The 18058-nt window shown below is 41.8% G+C and overlaps 1 protein-coding gene across 2 annotated transcripts in view; it reads left to right on the top strand.

Annotated features, from left to right (window-relative positions):
- Positions 1 to 18058, top strand: part of ILRUN (inflammation and lipid regulator with UBA-like and NBR1-like domains) — a 139107-nt gene that overhangs the window by 118235 nt on the left and 2814 nt on the right. The gene's annotated exons all lie outside the window — the stretch shown is intronic.

Genomic DNA, 18058 nt, shown 5'->3' with positions numbered 1-18058 from the left:
TGACGGTCTGCACTTCTGCTCCCTTGGATTGGTTACAGCATCCAGCCCGCCCACTCAAATTGTCCCAAAGCATTGGTACACTGCCTCTACTGAATATCTATAGGACAGTCTATGGGGACACAGCAAGTTGCTTCTTTCCAAAGCGCAGTACTGCACCCGCCATCCCAAGCTACAGAATCGAATTTTGCAATTCTATGTAAAAACTGAAATTCTAGGCTCTAAACAGTGAATTAATCAAATGAATTTGATTATAAACACCTACCCATGTGGCAGTGACAGCCACTCCAGAATCTTTCAGGGCGACTTCCAAAACCAAGCCTTTGTGGACTTTGAGGTATACTTTGGATCATTGTACTAATGGAAGGTCTAATGATACTCAAGCTTTAGCTTTCTCATTGAAGGTATGATCTTGTCTCCTAGGATTTCCTGCTTCTTGAAAAAAATCCATCTTGGCATCCATATACTGCTGGTTTTAAGTGCCAGAGGATCACCAAGCCATTTTTTTTTAAGGCAAGATTTTTGGCTTTTAAGGGCTCAATCAGAGAGGTGTTTATTCACACGTTAAAAAAAAAAAAAAAAATTGCGAAAAAAAAATGTGTGACCATGTCCATTGCCACCTATATGTTCTATCTTTTGTCAGTGGGAATTTCATGCGCATGTAAAATTCGGACATGTGACTGCTGCCATTGAAAAGCATTGGTTCTATATAGATGTGGATCGCAAACGCAAGTAACATGCGCACATAAAAATGCCGGTCTGACTGAGGCCTAAAACAAACCTCCAGCGACATCACAGCCTAAAGTATGGCTATTAGTAGCAAGGACATTTCTTATATATATTTGCTTATTGAAATACCTCCCTGCAAGAATATGGCACATGCATGATTAGCAAGAAAAGGGTTAAAGGGGTTGTCTCGAGGAAGCAGTGAATTTTTTTTTTGCCCAGTCCCCCTAATTAAGCATACATTACTAAGCCCCCCTGTAAATGACTTTTCTAGCTGGTTTGTACTTACAGTTCCAGCGTTTCAGCAACTTATAAAAGGTTTCCCAAGATGGCCGCCAGCTCTTTTCCCATCGCTTGCTGTAGCCCGACGTGCGCGCTCCCGAGACGCTACCAGCTGTGTCTCCCTGACAACCAGACGTCCCGCAGCCACCGACCGGACCCCTGGATTGAACGCGGCCGACCACGGCACACAGTCACCCACCGCCAGGCAGCAGGTAACCGGCGCAGCCCCCCCCCCCCCCCCGGGCACAGCGACGGGCCCCCCCCCCCCCCCAGGCACAGCGACGCCCCCCCCCCCCCGGCACAGCGGCAGCCCCCCCCCCCGGCCCATCACTTACCTGGGCGGCGGGACAGCTGGGCGGCTTCTCGGGACAGCTCTGCACCTTCCTCTAACAGAGGATGGTACAGAGCACACTGAAGCGGCTCGTGCTGAAAGGAGAAGACCGGACTGCGCAAGCGCGTCTAAAAAAAGCAAGCTGCCAGCGAATTTAGACGGAACCATGGAGACGAGGACGCTAGCAACGGAGCAGGTAAGTGAATAACTTCTGTATGGCTCATATTTAATGCACGATGTATATTACAAAGTGCATTAATATGGCCATACAGAAGTGTATAACCCCACTTGATTTCGTGAGACAACCCCTTTAATGCAGAGCTCCAGATGGCAGCGAAAATATTTGTCATCCCAACCACAAATATTATTTGGCTCTTAGACTATTAGACTCACTTAAGGCTACCTACACATAGGCGAGCGCGATATCGCTCAACAAATTCTGCCCAATATCCCACTTGTTAATGAGGAATGAGGTTTGTATTTATAGAAATATCATGCGAGTTTCTTAACTGTGTAAAAGAGCGGCCTAAACCTGTGAAAATTAACGATTTACTTCATCTGGGATAGTGCGTTTCAGAGAACTGGCACAGCTCAGGAAAAGATTTGCATGTGGGAGCTTCAAATTACGCAAGTCAACAATTATAAACTTTTTTTTTTTCTAATAATATCGGTGAAATACTTTTTTTCTCCCATTGAATCTTGGGGTGCTGAATTCTTAGAGGTTTAGAAAATCTCCATCATGTACAGATTTTTGTGTATTACTGTATTTCAATATACATATATACATTTTAATATTTACACATCTTAGCAGATGTTGTTTTATTAAATGCCAAGTTCAAGCTGAGCTTCAAATTGTAATTTACTACAGTATTTTTCTTTCTAGCTATAGAATTAGTGTTAAAAAAGGTAGAAATACTATATTAGTATATGCTTTCATATGAAAGGACCATAAAAAATAAAATTGTAGGAGCAAAAAATAGTTCATTTTCTTTTTTTGTCTCCTGTTGTCCTTCTGCCAGAACCAACAGCAATTGGTAATCATTGAGGTTTCTTATCTGCCTTGCTGTAATAGAAAGTTGAAATTTGGCACGAGCATTGATTGTCATAAATAGGAAAAGCTAATGGGTCCCAACTCGATTATTCAATTCTAAGCGCAAAAGAATAAGCGTCCAAATTTTACGTACGGAATGTAATTCTCTCACTTTCCAGTGTCATAGAAACGTTAAATTTGGCACAAGCATTGATTATGTCATAAGAAGAAAAGCTAATGGGTCCCAACTCAAGTATTCAAATCTAGCGCAAAAGAATTAGCGTCCAAATTTTACGTACGGAGTCTAATTCTCTCACTTGCCGGTGTCATAGAAACTTGAAATTTGGCGCGAGCATTGATTATGTCATAAATAGGAAAAGTTAGCGGGTCCCAAATCGATTATTCAATTCTATGCGCAAAAGAATTAGCGTCCAAATTTTACGTGCGTAATCTAATTCTCTCACTTGAAATTTGGCACGAGCATTGATTATATCATAAATAAGAAAAGTTAATGGGTCCAACTTGATTGTTCAATTCTAAGCGCAAAAGAACTAGCGTCCAAATTTTAAGTACAGAATCTAATTCTTTCACTTTCTGGTGTCATAGAAACTTCAAATTTGGCACGGGCATTGATTATGTCATAAATAGGAAAAGTTAATGGGTCCCAACTCGATTATTCAATTCTAAGCGCAAAACAATTCGCGTCCAAATTTTACGTACGTAATCTAATTCTCTCACTTCACGATGTCATTTTATATGAAGGAAATGCTGCATGTTTACCTCCACGTGGTGTTTCCTGGGTAACGCAAAGAACCATGCAAAATGGTAAACATATTTTTTTCCCGGTATCTCTAAAGTAACGACGGCTTCATAAGATTTTCCGTGTGAATACCAGATAAACACCAGTACCAAATTAACTCGGGCGAAGCCGGGTATATCAGCTAGTCATGACATATGATTTTGCCCCCGTCATTCTAAAAAGGACAGGGCCGCTTTAAAATAGACAACGTGCAGATTTTGGATGTGGAAATATGTCAGAATGTCCTCAGCGGAAATTTCTGTGAAAAATTCTGCAGCATTTCCACATCCAAAAAGCAGTCAAAATCTGCACTGTCTATTTTGAAACAGCCCTGCCCATTTCCGCCACATGTAAACCTACCGCAGTGGTAATAGTGATTCTCCCCCAACCCCCCCCCCCCCCCCAGCGGGCCCAGCGATTTATAGTGATCCCCCAACAGTAATAGTAACTCCCCAGCGGCCCCAGTGATAATAGGGACCCCACCCCTAGCGGTCCCTAGTAATAGTGACACACACACACCCCCAGCGGCTTCTGCGGTATCAGTGACACCCCCACAGCAGCCCCCAGCATGATAGTGACACCCCACAGCGGCCCCCAGTATATCGTGGCACCCCACTCCCCGAGACCCACATACCCCCTCCTCCTCGTGGAAGCTCCGCCCCTCCTCTGCTCCATGATGATCCTGGCACACACTGTGACGTCAGTGTGCTGCCAGACGCCTCCTCCCCCTAAGAGGTTTGCGGAACCTAAGAGGAGATGTCGGAGGGGGGGGGGGGGAGGATCCTGGCTGCACACGAATGTCACAGTGTGCGCTGTGACAGTACAGTGAGGGAATACCGGCAAGGGAGCAGCAGCCCCTGCCGGTATTCAGGTATTCACTGATGTGGTGAGCGGCCAACGGAGACCCGTGCCACTGGTTCGGCACCACTGGTCTAGGAACTACATTTTTAAGGTCATTTTGGCACAAGACGTTTTTATAGTTCTTGAGAGGGTCTTGATAAGGCTGTTGATAGTCTCCCTCTTTGTGGTTCCCTAGAAATCCCTCTCGATGGATTTGAATGTTGCCATGCTGTGAATTCCTTCCCATTTATTTTTTCTGTAAAAACAGTCACTCAGTAGTTCCTTTATCTTTTTTGAGTTTTGCATCACTTATTTTAAAAAAATTATTCATTTAACCCCTTAACGCCACAGGACGTAAGTTTACATTCTAAGTGCATGATACTTAACGCAACAGGGTGTAAACTAACCGGCTGCGATAGCGAGGATTGATGAGAACTGCGATCCCCACTCTTATCCCCCTACATGTTATGATCAATGTACATTGCGGCATGAAAGGGTTGACAGAGGGAGCGTGCTCCCTCTGTCACATTATGGGCACCCCACAGTGTTATTACGGAGAGACTATGGGTTGCCATGACAATTAAGTGTTTAAACATGTAAAAAAAAATAACACTCTTTGCGCACTTTTCCCTGTTTTGTATATTTAAAAAAAAAATCCTGCGTATTAGGTATCCTATCCATAACGACCTGTACAAAAAATTGAACACACAATTGATTCTGGATGGCAAAAAACCTACAGCACACCTAAAAAAAGAGGCTAATTGCTTATTTTGTTTTATCTTTCTCCCAAAAAAGACAAAAGTGATTTTAAAAAAGCTGTATTTACCCCAAAATGATACCAGTAAAAGCTGCAGCTTGTCATTCAAAAAACAAGCCCTCCCCGAGCTGCTTCCATGGAAAAATAGGTTATGCGACTTTAAATGCAATGATGTAAAAAATAAAAAACATTCTCCCCCTTCCCTCCAATAAATAAGTTTTAAAATTCATTACATGTACCTCAAAAATGGTATTAATAAAAGTACTACAGTTTGCCACACAAAAAACAATCCCTCATTGTAGACAAAAAAATAAAGTTATGGCTTTTGAAAAGTGGAAATGGAAATTGTCTTTATGGAGTTAAGAGCAAAAATACTAGGCCAAAATTGTCTGTATCCTTTTTATATAAAGTGTTTCTTCAGCTCCAGTTTGATATGAAGTGACGGAAGCAAAGCATCATAGGGATTAACTAGAGGCTTGTGATAAATATTAATAGTAATTATTAGGAAATTATAGTACCAGAGATTGAAGTTGTAAGCACACAGCTGCTTTTTTAGGTCCTGTGATGACATCACCTACTCTGCTACTTGCGCGTGACACAGAGCACCCACTGCTCTGTTATGTGCACGTGACACAGAGCACCCCACGGCTCTGCTATGTGCGCGTGACACAGCACCCCACGGCTCTGCTACATGCAGAAAGGTATACAAGCCGCACTCACTTTAAATCCACAAGGACTGGACTAGAAAAAATTCAGAGCCATAGAAATAGGAACCTGGACCTAAAAAAAATTCAGATCTTTATTCCTCCAGACAGTGGCGACATTTCAACCTATGAATAGGTCTTTGTCATGTATAATGTACTATCAGCAATGCACATAGTATATATAGCGTAAAAACAGACCCTTTACCAATCGCATTACACATGACACAGCTGAAATCAATATACTCACATACATGTGGTATACACAGACTGATTAACATATAATTAAAAGCAATGCATCTTACAAATGTGTTCCATCCAGCATGGATCAATCTTACAGCGACCTCATGTATAAACATGCGCAGGTGTACACAAACATCCCACGAGAAAATGGTGATATCACAGCTTAGAGACCCGCAGGGAAACTGCGCATGCGCGAAAGCTCCCAGTCGCGCTAGACTCTATTTACCATTTGGAGAGGAACATATCACTAGTCAACATCCATGGAAGCCCTACAACTATATGCCTTTGATGCCCAATATCTATGCCGTCCCACAGCAAGGTATATAAAACGCACCATGGTCAGTCCCTCATAGATATCTCTGTTCATGTATATCCATATATAGGGGAAGAAATACATATAGATGTTAAGTACTGACGTGGGACCCCAAGGTTCCTATACCTATTCCAGATGTTTCCGACTAAACTGCTGACCCAATACTTCAAACAGATACATCGGGTATTTTGCAGATTCGTGTGGGGAACAAGATGTAGCCGTATTAGTTACAGAACTATGTCGTGCCCTAAATCCAGGAGAGGAGTGGGTATTCCAGACCTCAAAGTTTACCACTCAGCTGCGGTTCTCACCAGGCTGATAGACTGGCATCATCGTGCAGACTCAAAACAGTGGGTTGGTTTGGAAGCGGCACTGATATGGCCCCACCTGCGGTTACTACCCTGGTTAAAAAAAAGAAGCCAGGCCTTCGACTCTGCCACACACCCCAATGACACTGAACTGCATAGAAACATGGGACAGACAGATGACCAAGGGAGATGTGGCACTTCGCAAAGGGGCATTGACTCAGATATTCCACAGCCCCGCATTCCCACCAGGATGCGAGAGACAGAGCTTTGTGGGATGGAGAGCAGAGGAGGATATCAGATGCTGTCAGATCATGGGGACTGGAGGCCTCCCGTCCTTTAATGACCTTCAGACATACCGCCCAGACCAGAAACTACTCTGGATGGAATACCTGCAGTTGGCCTCGTTTTGGAGAGCCCAACTAGACTCGCTCACATCCTGGAACCCCCCTGAGCCTATTGAGGACCTATTTCTGAGATCCGAACCCCCGGATCGGGTCCTTTCCCGACTATAGAATCATTCTAGATAGGCTCACGCCGGGCCTGCCAAGCTACACAGGGAGTTGGGAGAGGGAGCTGGCGGAAGGACTATAGGACTCCGATTGGGAAAGGGCCTTCACATTCGCACATAAACTACCCCTATCCTGTGCAGCGCAGTAGAAAAACTTCAAACTCCTTTCAAGGTGGTACAGATGCCCTGACACAATTCATCGCATCTTTCCCCTGACCCCCGAAGAGTGCTGGAGATGTGGGTCCGGGCATGGTACCATGCTAATTGCCCACGAATTAAACCCTTTTGGAGCAAAGTCTTTGAACTCTACGAAGATGCATCGCACTCCACTGTGGAGGCCACCCCGCAGATGGCACTACTGTCGATTATCCCCGGTCCATTCGCCTCTATCAAAAAAGGTCTGCTGCGTCATTTCCTTACCGCAGCGAGAGCAGTTATCCCACGCCACTGGCGTAGCACTTTAACCCCTCCTATCTTGGAGTTTGTTCAGGAACTAAACCAACTGATGTGCATGGAAGAGATGGGAGATGAGGGAGCCGAAAGGCCGGGACACGGCGTCCAGGCTTGGGCAACATGGAATGCGTACTGTGACTTACCACAGTTCCAAGTAGCGGTAGGATGGTGATGGGGTACAACCCGGAAACATGGCGTAATGTCTCGAGAGATATGACTGGAGCCAGCTGGGGAACCTGAGGTGAGTCTTGGCGGGCTGGCCCCCCTTTCCCCCCTACCCCTCCACAACTCAACTCCCATAAAATCTTTCTTTCCCGTCCCCCTCTTCTCTCTCCTTTATCTCTCATCCTATCCCCCCTAGTTACGTTTGTTCCCTTGAGTGTTTTCATTACTGGACATTTCATAATGATAAGTACAATCAGCTGTGAACTGAGCTACTCAAACAAGACACGGGACCATACTGGACACAATGACACGTTGTCACAGTGGGCCACATCTAGGGAGCCACAAAAGAGAAAAGCAGATGTTGATTTGGTCTGTTGAATTTTGTTGCACTAGTTTCTTTCTATCAATCTCATTGCCTTAGCCCACAGAGGCTTGTTACAAATAATTGCCTTATTTTCCCTTTTTTGCACTATGTTTTGTACGTGTGTTAATATGCAAAACCTGAATAAAAACATATTAAACATAGATGTTAAATACTGCCTGTTACAGATAAAACTATTAAAGGGCAAAGTACTCTCTATAGAAATGGAACATATAAATAATACCCACCTAGCATAAGGTGCAATCAACTTCTGTTCGATATAGTGTTTTGGGATTGGTAAATCGTTTTTTCTTGTCAGAATTGTGCTTTTATGGTCTATGACTATGCTGGTGCAAGCCTCCATACTCGTCATTTTCTTTTCTAGTCCTGCCCTTGTGGGTTTAAAGTGAGTGCTGCTTTTATACCTTTCTGCATATTCTAGTCTATTGCTGGACTACCACGAGCGTGCACCATTTAAGTGGACTTCCATGATGGATTATCCCCTGGCTGATGCACCAGGATCCTCCATGATGTTTACCTATACCGAGGAGGATGCCCATAGGATCCTTGCGGGGGTCAATTGTGACAGCTCCTTCTTGTGTGCCTTCTGCTGAACACCTTCGTCGCAGGAAATTTCATTGACACTCCACCTGACCACGTTGAGTGAGTATTTTTAGGGCAAGACGGATACCAAGGGGTTTGAGACCCCACATATGCCCCACACTCATGCTGAATAATTCAGCTTTTTGTGCAAAATTTGTCACCATTATGAACATGTTTTCATTTGATATAATTCTTCTAAACATTGAATTCTTGCAAGTGGAGATTCAGATGTGTAAGAAGAGGATTATTGATATAGAAAAGCAATTGTTGGAAACCATGACTTCACAGGACTGGGAATTATTTTATAAGAATAAATCTTATTTGTTGATACATCATAAAGGGGAATTATAGGATATAAAGCTTGTAAAGTGGTTCAGCGACATGGACGACTACAGCAATAATCGCGCCTTCACTTGGCAGAATACCACAATGAGAGAAATGGGAGTCCATGACAATGGGTCTAAGAGAACCCGCCAAGGGAAACGCCAACCTCGACAGAGGACAAGATTTGGATTATTCCCTGCAGGGTCGAATTCCACAGATGATGCATCAACGATTCGTGATAATAGTGGATATTTTTTAGGCCATGGCTTAGGTACCAGAACAAAAAGAAAGGAGGCCCCAGAAATATCCAGCAAAGAGGTGGAAAGAAACATGCCAGGACACGTAAGATAATCTGCGAACATCATGACACGGTCATTGAACAAGCAATTACTACCCGTTCGGAAAAGAACTTAAATGTGGACATTATGGTAAATATATCCTCTAAAATCTTATCAGATGTTCAAGTATCTGTGTTAGCTAAGGGTTTGCCGTTTTGTCCTACCAATACCACCGATTGGTTTGAACTTGACTTTGATTTACGTAGATTCTTTAGGAATCTTAGATTGAAACATTTTTTTTCCACCAAGGTGGGGGCTCCTGTTGCACAGTCTAAAATCTGTGAGGTTGGACTACGCAAGAGGAGTACATTTATACCTCCCCCCTCTAATAATGCTAATGAGACATTTGCTACTATTGTGCAGAGGGATGTTGATAAACTAAAGTCTGAAATATCTAGAAAAAGGAAGAAACCGAAGTCTAACTTAACTGCAGAATAGTGTCGGGCTATTAAAAGGTTGGCAGATAATAAATCTATAGTATTGAAACCAGCAGATAAAGGCAAGGCAGTGGTGGTTATGAATACTAAGGATTATTATGATGAGATCTACTGCCAACTATCTGATGAAACAGCCTATGAAAAATTAAGCAGCAACCCAACATCCATATAACAAACACAGCTGAGAATCTTGCTTAATGATGCGCATATGGAAGGTGTTACCGCAATCTACAAAAATTCTTGGCTGTTCTACGCGTTGCCCAAAATCCACAAAAGTCTACAAAAACCACTGGTCAGAACCATTGTGGCAGGCTGTGACTCGCTATTCAGCAATAGTGTGCTCTTCCTGGATAGGATACTTAAAAATTTTTCAGAGGGGTCACAATCCTATGTCAAAGACACAGGGAATTTCCTACGTAAAAGCAGGAACCACAGTGTGTCAGATTCTATGTATCTGGTGACATTTCCATACACGTCCAGTACACATCCATCACGCGTGAGGGGCTTATCGGCTGTCAGGTGTTACCTTGAGTCTTTTACTTTCTGTGGTTTGCCAGCAGTTTGCCCTGTCACTGCTGGAGTACATCCTCGCAAATAATTTCTTTGTGTTTGCGGGGGTGTACTACTAGCAGCGACAGGGTACCGCCATGGGGTCCAACATGGGCTAACATTTACATGCGCATTTATAAGGGGGACCATATTTATTCATTTGTTAACTGGGAACATGTCTGTTGGTATCGATATATAGATGATATCTTTGTATTGTGAAAGGGTACTAACTCTGAGCTGGTGGAGTTCCACACGTTTCTGAATATGATTTATTTGGAACTTGAAGTCACCATGACATCATCTAGGGAGGCTATCCATTTCCTCGATGTGAGAGTGTCTGTTGTTGGCTCAATAGTTAAAACTGATTTATTCACAAAGACGACTGATAGAAATTGTCTTCTGGTCTACAACAGCAATCATCCAAGGAAAATGATTGAATCGCTCCCTTGGTCTTAATTGCTTTGTGTCCGACGTATTATGGATGATGTGACAATAGACACTCGCCTCGAAGAAATGAGGAAAGATTTGAGAATAGAGGCTACACAACACAATTGCTAAGTGATACATGTGTAAAAGTGAGGAGGCTGACTCAGGAGGAGCTATTAGTGGAGAAGATCCGGTCACAAAAAGAAGCACAAATTCCTCTTGTATCTTTTTATAGTCCTGAAATTCGAAAAGTTAAAAACCTCTTCCAGAAATACTGCCCGCTGATTTGGTAAATGCTGTAACAATATTACAGAGTTTTCTAGATCCCCGATGATTGCCTATAAGAGGAGCCATAATTTGCGTGATAGATTGGTACACCCCTGATACATCCAATGGGCGAGTCGGTTCAACCTTTGAAAAATGGCAACTTTCCCTATTTAGGATGCTCGTGTTGTGGTAACCTCTTAAGAGGTGACCACTTCAGGCATCCTTTAACTCTGAAGAAATACTTCCTGAAGGGGAGGTTTACCTGTGCTACCACACATGTGGTTTATCTTATCACATGTCCATGTGGTGATTGGTAGAGGGGGTGTTTTTATGCTATATATACTATGTGTATTGCTGATACTGTCTGTGTGGAGAAATAAAGATCTGAATTTTTTTACTGCCTTAATTCATGCTGCCGTAGGCTCCATTGCTTGCTATGTACATTGTTCATTGGTCTATGCTGGTTTAGGATCTGTGACATCACCGTCATGATCAGGGGGCAGAGCTAAGAGCTAGTGACTGATCACACGACAGAGACCTCATCACAGGTCTTGCCAGCACACTGCTGCCTTCAGGCTCTGAATGTTATATGGTTTAGGACCTGCGTGACGTCACAGTAGTGATCAGGGGCGGAGCATGTAACTCACTCACAGACAAGTTATTGTTTTGTTATTCCGGAGAGAATCAAAGTACTATCTCTGTAGTAGTGCTCTGCTGTGGACCTACTGTAAAAAATAAAATAAAACGTTGCCACCAAATCTGAAAATTTTACATGATTGAAAGCTAAAATTTTGAAATATAGAAAATCTATTAAATGCCTAATAACAAAAAAAAAGACAGCCATTTTTTAGGCCTCTTCCACATGGGCAACAGCGATATCGCTGCTACAAAATCGCTGCTATATACACACGATTTTGTAGCGCCAGTGATGCTTTTTTCTTGAGAAAAATGTAGCATTGCTTCGCTGCTACACGCGATTTTCTCAGAAAAAAAATGCATGATTTTGTAGCGAGAAGGTTTATAATAGGACTTTCTAATGTTAAAATCGCATTTTGGATAGATTGCAGAGGGGGAGGCTTAAGGGCCCCTGCGATGCGAGTGTGAGTGAAAACTAATGAAACTAATGAATTTCAATGGTTTCATTCTCATTTACAATGTTTTCACTCCAGCGAAGGGGGGGGGGGGGGGGGGCAAAATCGCAGCATGGCCATTCTTTTTCAATATCACCCATTGTCTCCAGTGGGGCGGTAGCAGCAGCGCCGGCCCCATTGAAACTAATGAGAGAGGATTGCTATCCCCTGCTCCTGTGACAGCTGCAGCAGGGGATTCCTTGGATGTAAAACCCCTGGATGCTGTCACATCCAGGGGCTTCACCATGTTGTTAATGGGGCTGGCAGCAGCGGTGGTAGCCCCATTGAAAACATAGGGAGAAGATTGTGTTGCTCTGCCACTGCTGTGACAGGTGTGTCAGGGGATTCCTTCATCCCCACGGTGTTCAGTGATTGGGGGACTCCCCGCGGGGATGAAGGAATCCCCTGTCACAGCAGTGGCAGAGGAGCGTGATCTTCTCCTATTGCTTTCAATAGGGCCGCCACTGCTGCCCCCCTATTAAGAGCAATAGGATAAAGTGAACCCCCAGAGTGATGCGAGGCTGTTTTTACATGAAAAAGCCTCGCATCCAGGAGTTTCCCATGGATTGCAAGAGCGATATCAGGCCATGAATCCTGGGGCGATATCTCTCTCGCCAGTAATCTATGTAGAGGTTATTGTGAGGAAAAGGGCAATTAGTAACTTGTTCTGTATTGAAAAATATCGGATGAATGGTGTAGTAGCGCATAAAGGACAAACACACAGACAGACAGAATCTAATTCACTTCCCAATGTCATAGAAACTTGAAATTTGGCACGAGCCATGATTATGTCATAAATAGATAAAGGTAATGAGTCCCAACCCGATTATTCAATTCTAAGCGCCAAAGAATTAGCGTCCAAATTTTATGTACGGAATCTAATTTTCTCGCTTCCCAATGTCATAGAAACTTGAAATTTGGCACGAGCATTGATTATGTCATAAATAGGAAACGCTAATGGGTCCCAACTCGATTATTCAATTCATTGCGCAAAAGAATTAGCGTCCAAATTTTACGTACGGAATGTAATTTTCTCACATAGAAACTTGAAATTTGGCACGGGTATTGATTATGCCATAAATAGGAAAAGTTAATGGGTCCCAAGTCGATTATTCAATTCTACGTGCAAAAGAATTAGCGTCCAAATTTTACGTACGGAATGTAATTTTCTCACTTCCTGATATATATAAATGAATGTATGTCTGTCTGTCCTTTATGCATTACTACACCATTCATCCAATTGCCATGAGACTTTGGGAAGTTCCTGAGTACACTCCTGGGAAGATTATAGGCATAGTACAACTATCCTACGATAGGTGCCGCGCGTACGAGCATCGTCGACAGTTATGCCCCCCAGACAAAGATGGTTTGATTTCCATCTCAAGCATGAAAGCAAAAGGCATTACGAGCAACGGGAGGCGTGTTCAACTACAAAATGATGCATCCGCCGAACGTATCACAAGACAATTGCTGGATATTGAGAATGCTGAGGTAAAATGAAAGCTGTGCTGTGATTGGTTGCTATTTCTTATACTGCCGAGGTAACATGAAAGCTGTGCTGTGATTGGTGGCTACTTATACTACTGAGGTTGCATGAAAGCTGTGCTGCGATTCGTTGTTATATATTATACCACTGAGGTAACATGAAAGCTGCGCTGTGATTGGTTGCTATATATAATACCGCAGAGGTAACAAGAAAGTTGCGCTGTGATTGGTTGCTATCTATATATATATAAAGACGAAAGCCCTCACTGACACTCACTGACTCGCCAAAAGTTCTCCAACTTCCCGATGTCGTAGAAACATTAAATTTGGCACACGCATAGATTATCTCCAAAATAGGAAAAGTAATTGGGTCCCAACTCGATTATTCAATTCTAGCGCAAAAGAATTGGCGTCGAAATTTTACGTACGTAATCTAAATCACTCACTTCCCAATGCCATAGAAACTTAAAATTTGGCACGGGCATTGATTATGTCATAAATAGGAAAAGTTAATAGGTCCCAACTTGATTATTCAATTCTATGCGCAAAAGAATTGGCGTCGAAATTTTACGTGCGGAATGTAATTTTTTCACTTTCCGGTGTCATAGAAACGGGAAATTTGGCACAAGCATTGATTATGTCATAAATATGAAAAGTTAATAGGTCCCAACTCCATTATTCAATTCTATGCGCAAAAGAATTAGCGTCCAAATTTTACGTATGTAATCTAATTCTCTCACTTCCTGATGTCATTTTATATAAAGGAAACGTCGCATGGTTGCCTCCCCGTGGTATTTCCTGGGTAACGCAGAGAACTATGCAAAATGGTGAACATATTTTTTTTCCTCAGTATCTCTAAAGTAACCACGACTTCATAAGCTTTTCCGTGTGAACACCAGATAAACACCAGTACCAAATTAACTCGGGCGAAGCCGGGTATATCAGCTAGTTTTTTATATTGCTGAGGCAGAATAAAAGTTGCGCTGTGATTGGTTGTTATTTCTCTTACTGCTAAGGTAACATGAAAGCTGCGCTGTGATTGGTTGTTATATATTATACCACTGAGGTAACATGAAAGCTGCGCTGTGATTGGTTGTTATCTAGATATATAAAAACGAATGAATGAATGTCTGTCTGTCTGTCTTCGCAGCAACGCGCGACGGGTAAGCTAGTATACTTATAACCCGTCTACTAAATTGTCAGAATGGGACCTGACCATTATTCCAGAAAGTAGCAACTCCTTCTGCGCACCTACTTAAAGTATACAGATTTTAACATGGTTGCATCTATATATATATAAAGCTGAAAGCCCTCACTGACTGACTGACTGGCCAAAAGTTCTCCAACTTCCCGATGTCATAGAAACATGAAATTTGGTGCAAGCATAGATTATCTCCAAAATAGGAAAAGAAATTGGGTCCCAACTCGATTATTCAATTCTAGCGCAAAAGAATTGGCGTTGAAATTTAACGTACTTAATCTAAATCACGCACTTCCCAATGTCATAGAAATGGGAAATTTGGCACGAGCATTGATTATGTCATAAATAGGAAACGCTAATGGGTCCCAGCTCGATTATTCAATTCTATGCGCAAAAGAATTAGCGTCCAAATTTTACGTGCGGAATGTAATTTTTTCCCTTTCCGGTGTCATAGAAACGTGAAATTTGGCGCGAGCATTGATTATGTCATATATAGGAAAAGCTAATGGGTCCCAACTCGATTATTCAATTCTAGCGCAAAAGAATTGGCGTCGAAATTTTACGTACGGAATGTAATTTTTTCACTTTCCGGTGTCATAAAAACGGGAAATTTGGCATGAGCATTGATTATCTCATACATAGGAAAAGCTAATGGGTCCCAACTCGATTATTAAATTCTAGCGCAAAAGAATTAGCGTCCAAAGTTTACGTGCGGAATGTAATTTTTTCACTTTCCGGTGTCATAGAAACGGGAAATTTGGCACGAGCATTGATTATGTCATAAATGGTAAAAGCTAATGGGTCCCAACTCCATTATTCAATTCTATGCGCAAAAGAATTAGCGTCCAAATTTTGCGTGCGGTATGTAATTTTCTCACTTTCCGGTGTCATAGAAACGGGAAATTTGGCACGAGCATTGATTGTCATAAATAGGAAAAGCTAATGGGTCCCAACTCGATTATTCAATTCTATGCGCAAAAGAATTAGCGTCCAAATTTTACATACATAATCCAAATCTCTCACTTCTCAATGTCATAGAAACATGAAATTTGGCACAAGCATTGATTGTGTCATAAATATGAAAAGCTAATGGGTCCCAACTCGATTATTCAATTCTAAGCGCAAAAGAATTAGCGTCCAAATTTTATGTACGTAATCTAATACTCTCACTTCCTGATGTCATTTTATATGAAGGAAACGTCGCATGGTTCCCTCCACGTGGTGTTTCCTGGGTAACGCAGAGAACTATGCAAAATGGTGAACATATGTTTTTCGTCAGTATCTCTAAAGTAACCACGACTTCATAAGACTTTCCGTGTGAACACCAGATAAACACCAGTACCAAATTAACTCGGGCGAAGCCGGGTATATCAGCTAGTAATCTATATAATAGTGACTTGTATAATAAGGACTAACAAGAGCTTCATTCACAATTCTGCAGGTGTCAGATTTGAGAGCTCCCAGAATTCCTTGATGACTGTAGGAAAAGAGCATGCCCTAGTTATTTCCTTTCTGGAAAGTGTCATCTACATACAATACATTGTGTAGTAATCTGTGATCTCAACTAGTGTGCATCTGTTCTCTGTGCAATTGTGGCATATAACCCATGTTGTAAATTGGGATCAAGATAATCTAGTTTGTGCAAAATTTTCAAAACCATTTTAGTACAGTGGTGCTTGCAGGTATGTGAACCTTTCAGAATTTTCCATGTTCTGCTTATATTCGACCTAAAGCTATATCAGATTTTCACACGTCATAAAAGTAGATAAAAACCCCTGAATCAAATAAATAAGTCTAAAATTTTAGACTCTGTCATTTATTTATCGGCAACTCTTCTCCTTTTGGTCCTCAGAAATCTCCTTTGCTTGTGGCATGAAACACTTCTACAAACATGGTATGAAGATCCCTGTTCTTTAATGGTGCCAATGAAAACTATAGCTCGCCATGCAAAAAAAATACAGCAAAATAAAGAAGTTTTTTTTTAAGGCCTTTGAAAAGTGGGGATGAAAATCCCCCCAAAAAACATTGCGCATTTGCGTCCAAATAGTCTGTGTAACTAAGGGGTTACATAAAAACGGGTTCCCCACTTACATCTGACTATCACATTGATTAAAAACACCTGACTCTAATTTCACTTTCAAATTATCCACGGATTTTAAAAATTCACATACTTTTTCCACTCTTATACGTGATATTTGATCATTTTCCTTAAATAAATAACCAAGTATCATTTTTGACTCATTTATTTAATTTGGTGCTCTTTATCTACTGATGAAAATTTTCCATATTTCTGCTTATATTTGACCTAAAACTACAAGGGTTGACAAACTTTCAAGCACCATTGTATATGTGAATTATAAAATTGTATTCAAAGGTGAAAATTCTTTTCAAATGGGACATGCCATCAGAAAGTGACTTATTTAAATCTAGTTTTCATGCAAAATATATTTATGAATTTTTGATTTTCTTTTTAATTTTTAGTCTTGCTATATTGGAAAAAAAAGTTCCTTTTTGAATATTGCTGTTTTCACACAGGCCACTGAATATCATGTTAGGTTTATGCTTGCTTGTTACTTCTCAGCAGTCACCTTATCATGCCTTAACCGAGCGTGCTCACTCATCTCTAAAGATAATGCGTATATAGGTAACACAGAATTCACAATAGGGTATAGTCACAGCAAGCAGTCAATTCTGCAGGCAGCATGTTATGGAGCAGTAGGATCTGAGCAGATTGTATAGCTTTGTGGAAAAGTATTCAATATTAGTATTTTAATCTGAATAACTGAATTTACAATTCTGGGAGGTCTTGTTGGTGATTGACAGCTATTTTGTATACACAGTCATGATAAAACTGCCCACTGGACCTCCTCAGCTCAGAGATTTAGATTAATAAAATACAAGTTAAACTAATTTTTTTTTTCTCACAAAACTATAAATCAATCTGCTCAGCTCCTCCTCTATAACATGCTGTCTACAATTTGGGCAGCATATTCATCTGATAGGTTGCCTTTAAAGTGTCATTAAAATAAAAGGCTGATTACTATGACCCCCTCCAAACAGAAGTGAGTGCATTCTCTGCTTTCCAGCAACTATAATGTAGTGGAGAGTGTCCACTTCTACCTTCTCTACCTCCTTTGCTGTGCTATGTGGGTTCTAATTAGTAACCGACCTTAAGTAGAGATGAGCGAGCACGCTCGTTTAAGGCTGATCGAGCGAGCATCGGTCTTCTCAAGTAACTGATCACTGGTCTGAGCAAATGCGGGGGGGGGGGGGGGGATCTCTCGCTCGAGCATCAGCCTTAAACGAGCGTGCTCGCTCATCTCTAAACTCAAGGGAATCCTGTTTTTATGATCAGTTTGTAATATAAATAATCTGATTAGCGGCTGTTTGCTCTGACCCTACAATTATGTCTTGCCCACTTTTTAACCCTTTCCAATCCACTATCTGACGTCTAAAGACATTGTGATTGAAGGCTGTACAGCTC

The sequence above is a fragment of the Eleutherodactylus coqui genome, chromosome 1, assembly GCF_035609145.1.
Source record: "Eleutherodactylus coqui strain aEleCoq1 chromosome 1, aEleCoq1.hap1, whole genome shotgun sequence".
NCBI lineage: Eukaryota > Metazoa > Chordata > Amphibia > Anura > Eleutherodactylidae > Eleutherodactylus > Eleutherodactylus coqui.
Note: the sequence above shows the minus strand (reverse complement) of the source record. Positions and strands in the feature narration are given on the sequence as shown.